The following is a 12188-nucleotide window of genomic DNA, read 5'->3' as shown; positions in this document are numbered from 1 at the left end:
CAGTGACCACCCATGGACACTGCATGAGTATCTGCATGGATAGAAGCCTAAAGTGGGTTTGGAAATCCTGATGCAGGTGGGTGATTCAGCATCCGTGCCATATGCGGACCCTCAGCCAATCACCAGACTGAAATAACAGTAATGTATATTAAAATAAATCACGCGGCATCATTATCCTCTTTTGGACAGGAAGGTAAATTGCGCACTTGCCAAACAGTTCAGCGTCCCGCCTCCATTCCGCCAGTGCAATATGGGTGCAATTTGAATGCAGCTAAATTGCAGCAGTTCTAACACCACGTGTGTCAAGCACTGAGCCTTAGTGGTGTTACCGGGCGGCAGAGGGCCGCGTCATGTTGAGTATGAGCATGGCTGTGGCCGCGATCAGACATGGCTGTTACTTTTAACAGTAAAACATCCACAATGTGCTTTATTGTGGTATTTCATTTTCAACTGATTTATCGCCTTCCTTTCCAAATGTGTTTCAGTGGAAGAAGCTTAATGAATACAACAGCTTATTTTGTACAATATTAATTTAAAAATGTAGTCCATGTTGGCCCACTGTAAATCTTCCCTCCTTCTAATTTACATTCTTAATGTATCAATTCATCACATCTTTGCTGCTGGCAAGATGCATCACTTGGGAATGTATGCTTGGTCTGCCAGAATTCACTGGGAGGAAGCAGTTTTGTGACATCATAGCCTTAAGTTGCGGCATCACAGGGAGAGTGGAGTTACATAGTAATACAATAAAATATACATACAGTAAGTGTTTCTGATGCTAAAACCAAGATAATTAACATAATGCCTTCAACTTCTCAATATCATGGTTTCAAAGAAAAATACAAAAATACCACCAGAAAAATCTAGTGTTACATTACCACTGTATTTATAAAAGTCCTATACATTAGCTCCATAATATATACCCCATTTTCCTGAAAATAAGCCCTTCCTCAAAAATAAGTCTAGCATGATTTTCAGGGATGCTCAAAATATCAGTACTACTCCAAAAATAAGCTCTAATTAGTGCATAAAGAAAGTAAATTCTAAATAGTGTTCAGGCAGCTATACATGTATTAAAATCCAAAGGCCACTATTCCGTACGCACACCCTTCTTGATCTGTCATCAGCAGATGATTCCATCCACCATACTTTATTCCTACAGATCCTTTCATCTCTCATCTCTCCTGGATATCGACCTCTCTCTCTGGAAGGTCTTTCAACATATCTAACTCAGATCAGACCTCCTCCCACATCCTTTATCTCTGGGTGTCCTCTTCTCCATCTAGATGCACAGTCTTGATAACTTAACTCATTTGGCTTTCAATACCACCTATATTCAGATGATACACAACTGTACCTCTCGGCCTCAGACGTTTATGCTGGGAATACACAATAAGATTGTTCAGCAGATTTACTGTTCGATCGTTTTTCAGATCGATTTCCATTCACTTCTATGAAAAATCGATCAGAAAAACGATCGAAAAGCAGATCGGACCCTATCTATCGAACCATCTATCTGCCAAAAAATTTCATGGTGTATTCCCAGCATAACTTCCTCATCACACTTTTTCCCGACTGCCTGTCTGCTATATCCTCTTTCATGACCTCTCACTACTTAAAAATCAATATGAACAAAACCGTACTAATCTTCCACCGTCTCTGTCCATCTCTCTGCCTGATATAACAATTAATGTTGATAAAACCCCTGTAACTTCAGTTCCGAAAACCACGATGCTAAGGGGTAATATTTGATTCTTCTCTCTCATTTATTCCTCACATTAACTCCCTAACCAGCTGCTGTCATCTCCAACTCCAACATATCCTGCATCCACCCTTTTCTCACTCAGGACACTACTAAAATGTTAGTACATGCTCTTATTATATCTTGCGTGGACTATTGTAATGTATTGCTTAGTGGACTACCAACAAACCAACTGGCACCCCACCAATCTGTACTGAACTCAGGTGCTTGTCTCATTCATCTCTCTTCTCGGTCTTCCTCTGTGGCTCCTCTCTGTCAAGCTCTTTATTGGCTGCCAATTACCGAGAGGATACATTTTAAACTCTTAACCATAACCTGCAAAGCTCTACACAATCTCTCTCCCCGTACATCTCCTCACTAGTGTCCAGATACCAACCCAACCACAATCTCAGATCTGCACAGGAGCTTCTTTTGTCCTCCTCTAGAATTACCTCCTCGCATTCACGTATACAAGACTTCTCACGTGCCTCTGGGATGCTCTTCCACAGCACACCCAACACTCTCCAACCTTTGAAATCTTTAAACGCTCCCTCAAAACTCACTTTCTGACAAGCATATACTCTAACTTCAACCTCTCAAGTTTTACTCCTTACTAGATAACCTTAACAGGCACTGTGCCTGTATGTATACCGCATAACTCCCCATCCATTCCTTTAGATTGTAAGCTTGTAAGGGCAGGGCTCACTCATCCTTATGTGTCTTGGATTTTGTTGTTCATTACATAGCTTGCATTCTCTTATACATTTTATTCATTACATCTGTCATTGTAACCACCAGTCCTGTATTTTGCAGGGCTGTGGAGTCGGAGTTGGATTCGAAGAGTCAGAGCACAAACTGAGGAGTGGGAGTCAGATGATTGTGTTCAAAATCCACAGCCCTGGTAAGTATTAGACTAAGGAGTCGGAGTCGAGGAGTCGAAACCATTTTGGGTAACCAGAGTCGGAGTCGGAGGATTCATAAACTGAGGAGTCTGAGTCGGAAGATTTTTGTATCGACTCCACAGCCCTGGTATTTTGTACCATTGTCTATATTTGATGTTTATCATTGTCTGTATCATCATGTACCCCTTGCTGTTTTCTAACTTTGTACAGTGCCACGGAATATGTTGGCGCTTTATAAACCAATAATAAGAATAATAATAAAAGAATTCAAATCAATGGGCAACAGAATGCAGCAGAACAGACAGACTTTTCACCAAGTAAAGCTCAAAAAATATTGCACTTATAAGACCCCACAGACCCAAAACAATAACAATAAAGGTTGGCAAGGGCCACACTCTTGGTGAATGTAGATAGATGTTATACATGAAAAAAGGTAGAAGTGCATTCACAAGAAATTCAATATGGAATTCAGGGACTGGAGAGCTTTTTTGGTGTTCCAGGAATTCATGAAATTACTACATTTCAATAAATGTTGTTTTTCTTGGTTCATGGAAAATAATATAACACTCTGTCTTATTTTCAGGCACGAGCATGCAAATGCGCACACACACGCACGCACGCACGCACACACACACTATAAAATCCATGACAACAACTACTATAGCAATTCAGTAATAAAGGAGAAATCACAGCAATGAACAGTAATATGCATGGTAAATTTCACAATAATAATGCGGACGGTGTTACATTCCAAAGCTTAATTCAGCTAATCCACCTTTCTGCATGTAGAGTAAAGATATTCCGACGGTCGCGTGTCTAACTTAGATTAATTTCTCTGCATAAAATGCATACACAAATACCTACAGTATAATGCAGACTGATGCTCTCCATTCACACACGGTTTGAAATAACATAAGCAATTTCCAATGTATGGGTTTGAAAAACACAAGTGATATTCAAGCCTGAGAAATTCCGCTGCTAGGTGAAACGCACGTCTATGCAGTCAGTGTCCCATAGCTGATAAATAAACAATATAGGACAGGCTACTGGGGCAGGTGCGACTCTGTACAGTAATATGAAAGTCCTCCCTCTACTGAGCCACTGGGATGTTCTGAAGGTCACAATTCCTTTAATGTCACTTAGAAGCACTAATAAAGGATAACTACAAACTGCTCTTAATAACTAAAAGACCCCTTTCAGTAATCTTAGGAAATACACGTGGAGATTAAAATGTGTCTGAAATTGGGTCTCCATAACCCACTAAAGCATTTTCCTGTGCCCTGGAGAGGATGCCACACCTCTGGCAGGACCACTGACATTACAGCGGAAGTGATCTGGTCTCAAGTACACTCCCTGCACCCACTGCTAACTTGGACATGTTGGGTTACATTGAAAAAGCTCTTTCTTGTGTTAGTGTTTTTAACAAATATTGCTGTGCTTTATTATGACATGTTGTCTGGTTTGAGGTGGTGTTCCCGTTTGGGTGTCTATTTAACCTGGGGGCGGTACACCACACAGCTCTATAAGCACATACCCTTTAGAATGTAACTTGAGCTATAACCAAAGGCTGATTGATGCCCGACATGCACCATCTTTTGTGATGTCCTGCTTTTTTGTAATAAAGACATTTTTATGCACTTTACAGGTGGGTTGAGCAGTATTTTCCTAAACATACGTCTAATCTTTAGCATTGGCTGCTTAGACTTGACTCCCCACCTACAGGTATACAGAGGTTGAGGAGTTCATCTTTTTCTTCACACACTGCAAAAACCATTGCATCATAGGTCACACTGCAGTCATCATCACAGTGGCGTTTTTCAAAGGCCCAGAGACACTCTATAAATACCTTCTGGATTATTAAAGAACTAGTAGACCCAAGCCCGTTTAAAAATGGGCTCTAGGTCTTTTTCTGCCGCCGCCAGTGCGTATGTGCACGCAACAGCCTCGTCCACCTCGCTCGCCCGCCTCACTCCCTGGTCCCGTCCAGCTGTCCGTTACTGCTCACATGCGCAGCAGCAAAAAACAGGGACAACTGGATGCAGCGACACAGGGATTTTATTGGATAGGATATCTATGCACCCCCACAAAACTACAGTAATAGGCTTGACCCTAAAATGAATAATAATTAAAAAAAAATTGGGCCTTCTGCTTATGTATGGATACAGAGGTCTGGCCACAAGGTGAAGACTGGGACCATTTGGCTTTTGGTCACCAAAGTGGCCCATTGATGAGTGTTGTGGGGAAGGAGTACCCCAAAAAAGTGCCAAATATAATGTGACAGTGTGAGTGTCACAACTTTTCTGTGCTCACCAGTGTGCTTCCTGCTTTTCAGCACCCTGTTATGTCTGAATTTCCCCCATATTCTAGTTATCCACAAGTATATCCTCAGCTTTGTAGTACTTGTTAACGACTGACTGTGGCAGGGATCACTTCTGGCAGACTGTGCCTACCTATGACTGCTGGCAGATAGTGGGAGCCACCTATGATTGATGGCTGATATTGGAAGCCATCTATGGCTGATGGTGGGAGCAACCTATGACTGATACTGAGGGCCACATATGAATCCTCACAAATATTGGGAGCCACCTATGATTGATAGCAGATATTGGGAGCCATCTATGACTGTGGGCTGATACTGTAGGATATGCCTTCTGACAAATACTGGGGGCCACCTATGATTGGTAGCAGATATTGGGAACCAACTATGATTGGGCTGATACTCAGAGCCAGCTATGACTGCTAAGAAATATTGGGGGCAATTTATGACTGCAGGCAGATATTAGGGGTCACCTATCGGCCACTCAACTGGCAATTGTTCACTAAAATTCAATTCCTGAGAACACAACCTTTCCAGCTCCACCTCCCCTCCCAAAATATGTTATCTAATCAATAAGAGGGACGTTGCATTCACAGGAGTCGCTGCTCAGTAGAGAGAAAGTCACACAGACAGACTGGCTGGATTAGTAACTGTGTGGCCCTGTTAGCATATGCAAATGGCTTTATACGCTAACAGTTGTCAACAAAAACATTCAATACCTGATACAGCTAGACAGAGCAAGGTGCAAGGCTGTGAAAATGTATGGTTCTGATGTCAAAGGCCCCAATATTAATGGCAGAAACTCACCCCCAATCTACCTTTTAAGATATGTACACACTGTCAGATTTTCCTCTGACAAAATACATAAACTAGAGAAACCCTTTATAAAGTTTTCATACAAACTGGTAACTGGTATCAGTTTGCAACACTAGTTCTCATTCTCAGAAGGCAAAAAGATCAATTATCTATGTTCTAAATGTTGCAGAAAAAGGAACAATGAGTATATACTGTATATGAAGGAATAAATCTACAGAACTAGGGGTGGTGTCTGGAAACACAGCTGGCAACCAAGCAGGAAGGTTCACATTTTATCCCTGACGTACACATGATTAGCTCTTCAAATATTAAATACAGATATCATATGCTGAACTGACAAGAAAACCAACACAATATAATAGGTTTGTTGCTGACAAAGTAAGGACTCGAGCTTCAAACACACTGAGAATATTTATCACCTGAAACAATGTTTCGCAATCGTTTTGGGTGATGGTTTAGAATTGATCGCTGTAGAAACCCTCTGCATGGCTATCTGCAGATCAGCCTGTTTTGCCTTTAGCAAAGGCAATAGAGGAGAAAAGCTAGGAGGTGGTCCACCACGGGGACAACCATAGCTTTGGCCAAGGGTTGTATGGCTTGACGGAAGTTTGGATTTGCTGCGTACTTGTTTCAGGTGTGTGATTCAGACACCACTGATGCCAGAAAGATCAGCCGGACTCCAGGCAATGGATATTTAAAAGAAAATAAGGTACTGTATCTTCCTGCATATAAGACTACTTTTTAACCCTTGAAAATCTTCTGAAAAGGTGGGGGTCGTCTTATATGCCGGGTGTCATTGATGTGGGGTGATACGCCCCATCCTGTTACCGCCTCTCAGATCTCCCTGCTGAGGGAGCGCAATCTATTCTTCCATACCGCTCTGATAAACAGGTAGACAAGGAGAGCTGACCAGTCTACTTAAGGAGAGTTGACCAATGCAACAAGTCAATTGACTATATACTGTTATATACTGGGTAACACATACAGTACAGCACCAGTATCTGTTCATACACAGCACCAGTACATGATATTTTTATATTTATTTTAATTTGGTGTGCGTTGGAAGAGGGGTAGTCTTATACGGCGAGTATATCCCAAACTCTATATTTTAACTGGAAAAGTTGGGGGGTCGTCTTAAATGCCCAGTCGTCTTATACGCCGGAATATACGGTACTTGCGTTTTATGTCACCTACCATAATTTAAATTATATGTACTCCTCTTTGGAAATCTACATATTGTTTTAAAGCTGAGAGTCTTGGCTTTCATTTCCATCTATACCCCACATCAATGTGATGCACCATTTCTGAGTTGGGGTACTGAAGGAGGATGTCCATTCCTTTTAAAGTGATATTCCCCACTTTACTGGAATCCTTGTCCCCTTGCTTTGCTGCTGGCTCGGACCTTGCTTCACTCAGACAACTTTTTATTTTAACGTCTTCCACTTGGATAGTAAACATTGCAGAGACTTTTTACCCTACTTCCGAAGTCTGACCAACCGCAGAAATTTCAGGCAGATAAGGACTAATGTAATTATTTTATTGCACACATTAGCAAATATCAAGAAAATGCCATCATCAGCAAGGGGGTGGGGATATAGGAAACCATGCTTTAAAGAGTTTAGAGAAGTCACAGACACACCTTTCCTCTGGATAAATAAGGGCAGCTCCTATAGCCATTAGAAACCAGGAAAAAAGTGGCACCTGGTTCCCTTTAAACGGGGAAATTTGGTAGATGGTATAATACGTAAGGAGCGTACATAAATATGGCAGCATCCCTCTCACTTCAGGTGTTCTATTAGGCTGTTGTGCATAAACCATGCCCTAGAACAGTGATGGCTAACCTTGGCACTCCAGCTGTGGTGGAACTACAAGTCCCATGAGGCATTGCAATACGCTGACAGCTCTAAGCATAACTCGGGGAGGCAGAGGCATGATGGGATTTGTAGTTTTGTCACAGCTGGAGTGCCAAGGTTAGCCATCACTGCCCTAGAAGTTCAATTAAACTAACTAAACTAACCAACGGTCCAAATTCTACTGAAAAATTGTTAGAGTGATCATAATTCTGATTGGATGTGATTGTATTGGTTGTAAATAATCTCCCTTGATGAGCACAATCAATTATGAACCACAATTTGGATTTTCTTGTTGGTTGTGATGGGAAGCAAAGATTGGTTCGTTGATGGTGTGGTGAACGATGTATTACGATATTTCACTTCGGATCAGAATTATCTGATCACTCGAATGATTTTTCACTAAAATTGGATCATTAGTGGCCACCTTTAAGAATCGTCAATCTTTGTAAATAAGATAAATGCTTTTTTTTTTTTTTCAGGAATACTTCAAATCATGTTATAACTGAGCATGCACGGTGGCATAGTGGTTAGCGTTCATGCAAGGAGTTTGTATGTTCTCCCTGTGTAAGCGTGGGTTTCCTCCGGGCACTCCGCTTTCCTCCCACATCCCAAAAACATACAGATAAGTTAATTGGCTTCCCCCTAAATTGGCCCTAGACTATGATACATACACTACATGATACACACAGACATAGGACTATGGTAGGGACTAGATTATGAGACAATATACTCTGTACAGCGCTGCGTAATATGTCGGGGCTATATAAATACATCAAGGGAACCTGAAGCGAGGAAAATTATTAAAAATAAACGCATGACGTAGCTGCAAATGAATATTACATACCAACCTATATAAAACTATATAAATACTAAATAATAATAATAATAACCTCAACGCCAGTTCCTCTCAGAGGCTCACCATTTTCTTCTTACAGTGATCCCTTCCAGTTCTGACAATATTTTGTCAGAAATGAAATATACCAGGTGCTGTTAGTTATATATCAGCTGCTGTCAGTTACAACTGAATGTGCAAGGTAATGTCCATGTTTCCCTATGGCTCAAGTGGGTGATATTACAGTTTAACAGTGTGCTGACTAGGAAGCGGTTAGGGGGTAATGGACATTTTTAAAATGGAGGACGGAGAAATTAATTGATCACAGTGGACAAATGGAAGGCAGGAAAGGAGAATGAGATTGAGGAGTAGACTACGCAGGAGGTAAGTATGACCTGTGTATGGTTATTTTGACTTTTGATTTTCAGTTCAGGTTCTCTTTAAATAAATAACTAAGGAAAGGGCAAACACACTATACAACATGTGTAACATACCTTCACTCCAAATAGATGCTAATTACTTACTAAGGGGATTCTTTATTATTTATTTTAAATAGGATCCAGGCATATATTTTGCCCACAAACCAATTATTCATCTATTATGCATCTGACTTTAATTAACTAACTGCGGACTAAAAGGCTAGTAGATTATTAAAAATAAGGCATGTATAATTGAGGTCATGCACATAGTAACGTTAATATATATAAAAAAGCACAATCCCTAGCCGGACGATAATGGAGAATAAGGTAGTAAAGAACATAAGGGAAGCACATAAAATGCTTGGCAACCCCTGTTCTGGATCTCCGCTCGTACATTATGAACCCCAGTTTATTAGCTGCAGTAGTGAAAATCTCCATCCCTGACATAAATACACGTGCAGCTCTAGGTGTCATAAAACCATTCAGCCTTGAAAACGAATCATTACTGATGTTAACCAGTCAGGAAAAAATGCCAATCCTTTCAGGATACAGGTACACTGTGCACATTACAAACACAGGCGGCAATTTGCATAAGAGATTTTGTTGAGCTGCAGATGACAAGGTAGATTCTATTAGTATGGATTCTCAGTCCCAGCTCTCCAGAGTCGCAGACCTGAGGAACACAGCACTGTACTAATCAGACAAAGATGGGTTCAGGTCTACAGCGGGGCCAACAGAGGCCTTAAAAATGTGGTGGGAGTCATAGAAAGCAGCACATGCTTCATTGGTAATGACCCCGATTCCCAGCAGGGCAGCAGTGACTACATCCTTATGTGTGCTATTAAGAATTGTACACAGCTCCCTCCTGTCCCTATTACACATGCATGACTCCACATGTGAGCGCTGGCTAATGACAGCCCCGAAGAGGTGACATGTGCCACAGTGGCGCAGAATTACCGAACAGCCCATGACAGCAGAAAGGCAAAGTTCATATCAAAATGACCAGGCTAAATAACTTCCTTTCCGTGAATGGAGAAAACTAATGTATATTCCTACCATTTAAAAGCATCAGAGGAATAAAGGTCTCAAAGGGAAGCCAATTTTTGAAAACAAAACAAGACAATTTATTTTTAACTTAAAATATAAAACTATACATCTTATCAATATCATAGGAGTCTATTTGACTTTTAAATACAAATTTCAAGGGAGGCTTTTCCAATTCATTAATTGTTATCTAGTTCACCCTCTTGAATATGGACACTTAGGCTGCTTTCACAGTGAGACGTTACAGGCGCACGTTAGTGCAGCCTGTAACGCTCCCCAGCGCACAGCAATGTAAGTGCAATGGGCTGTTCACAGTGCCCACGTTGCGTTACATTGTAAAGCTGCACGTCAATCTAAAGTGCAGCATGCTATGGCGTTAGAGCGGTTTTGCCGCGTTAGCCTGCTTGCACAGGCGCAGTGATTAGCCACATGGCTAATTAATATTCACTGCACTGTGTTGACGTCACTGGCGGGACCACGTGATGCGGAGTGTTCCACTCACGTGGTCTCCACCAGCGCATGCGTACTATAGTACGCATCACGGACACATCATAGAGCCGCTTAACTTGGCCCTTTGCTAACGTCCTCTGCCAACACCACCATGCGTTGCGTTAGCTGCACATTATGCGACCTTAAAGAGAATCTGTATTGTTAAAATCGCACAAAAGTAAACATACCAGTGCGTTAGGGGACATCTCCTATTACCCTCTGACACAATTTCGCCGCTCCTCGCCGTATTAAAAGTGGTTAAAAACAGTTTTTAAAAGTTTGTTTATAAACAAACAAAATGGCCACCAAAACAGGAAGTAGATTGATGTACAGTATGTCCACACATAGAAAATACATCCATACACAAGCAGGCTGTATACAGCCTTCCTTTTGAATCTCAAGAGATCATTTGTGTGTTTCTTTCCCCCTGCAGCTATCTTCCACTGAAGTGTCAGGCTGTTTCTTCCTGCAGAGTGCAGACAGCTCTGCCTGTATGTAATTCCTCAGTATGTGAAAGCCCAGCCAGCTCAGAGGAGGATTTATGCAGCTTGTAAAAGATAATAGAGCAGAGAGAAGCTGCACTAATCTAAATAACACACAGGCAGTGTGCAGAGAGGGGCCTGGAGGGGGGAGATGCATCACAGAACCACAACACTGAAGAACTTGGCAGCCTTCCAGACACAGGCCTGACAAGTCTGACAAGAGAGAGATACGTTGATTTATTACAGAGATGGTGATAGTAGAACGTGCTGCAGTAAGCCAGAACACATTAGAATAGCTTTTGGAACTTGTAGGATGATAAAAAACAGGATGCAATTTTTGTTACGGAGTCTCTTTAACGTAGCACCTAACGCAACGTCTTAGTGTGAAAGAAGCCTTAAGCCTCATACACACGCTCAACAGCGGTCTTTTATGCAGCACAATTATTGTTCAAACAACTGATAATGTTGGATTGACATCTTCTCGGTCTTATCAGTTGTTTGAACAATAGCAAACAACTTTTTTTGGTTGTTTCAACTTGTTTCACAACAAAGTTGTTTGATAATTGTGCTGCATACAAGACCGCTGTTGAGCGTGCATATGGGGCTTGCTGCAAAATCTACTGCATTGAAAGATCTGTATTGAGATAGCAGTGAATGGTTTCTCATGAGTTCAGCAACCTTTCTTATTGTTTCAAATGCCAGTGTTATGACAGGCAGTAGCTTGAAGTCCCCGCCCCATTCCCAGCTTGAAACAAATGCAGGTCGTACCTATTGACTACCTACATAGTACCTCCTCCTAGATGACATCATCTGATCAAAGAATTGGATAACGGTGTTCATGAAACCACATTAATTAGTACAGGTGTGTGACTTCTTCAATACAAACAGACCAATATAAAAAAATAAATAAAAATAAACACACATTCATTTAAAAATCACTTTGCAAAATCGCAATTGCCAAGTGCTTTTGATTGCGTTTTCCCTTGTGAACTAAGCCTCAGAACGCTACATTGAGCTCTAAGGGGAAAATTGCATACCTGTAAAAACTGCAAACAGCATTTGTTTCTCTTTTTTCTTCAAGGTTATTTTTTGCCCTACTTGCTTGTGATCCTTAGAGGAGGTAAGTGACCACCCCTACTCCCTTTTAAAACTGTTCTTAAAGGGCAACTGAACTGAGAGGGATACAAAGGCTGCCATCATTTTTTCCTTTTAAACAATACACACTGCCTGGCAGTCCTGTTAATCCTCTGCCTCTAATATGTTTAGCCATAGGGCCTAAACAAGCTAGGAGAT

The 12188-nt window shown here is 41.3% G+C and overlaps 1 protein-coding gene and 1 long non-coding RNA gene across 10 annotated transcripts in view; one reads left to right on the top strand and one right to left on the bottom strand.

The window, feature by feature from the left end:
* CADM1 (cell adhesion molecule 1) overlaps positions 1 to 12188 on the bottom strand; it is a 539770-nt gene that overhangs the window by 243525 nt on the left and 284057 nt on the right. The gene's annotated exons all lie outside the window — the stretch shown is intronic.
* The window catches only part of LOC137521544 (uncharacterized), a 49319-nt gene that overhangs the window by 20135 nt on the left and 16996 nt on the right, over positions 1 to 12188 (top strand). The window contains exon 3 of the long non-coding RNA XR_011022147.1: positions 2555 to 2642. This is a non-coding gene — a long non-coding RNA (uncharacterized lncRNA). The remainder of the gene's footprint in view (positions 1 to 2554; positions 2643 to 12188) is intronic.

This window comes from Hyperolius riggenbachi, chromosome 6 (assembly GCF_040937935.1).
Source record: "Hyperolius riggenbachi isolate aHypRig1 chromosome 6, aHypRig1.pri, whole genome shotgun sequence".
NCBI classification, from domain to species: Eukaryota; Metazoa; Chordata; class Amphibia; order Anura; family Hyperoliidae; genus Hyperolius; species Hyperolius riggenbachi.
This window is presented reverse-complemented; position numbering and strand designations above follow the sequence as displayed.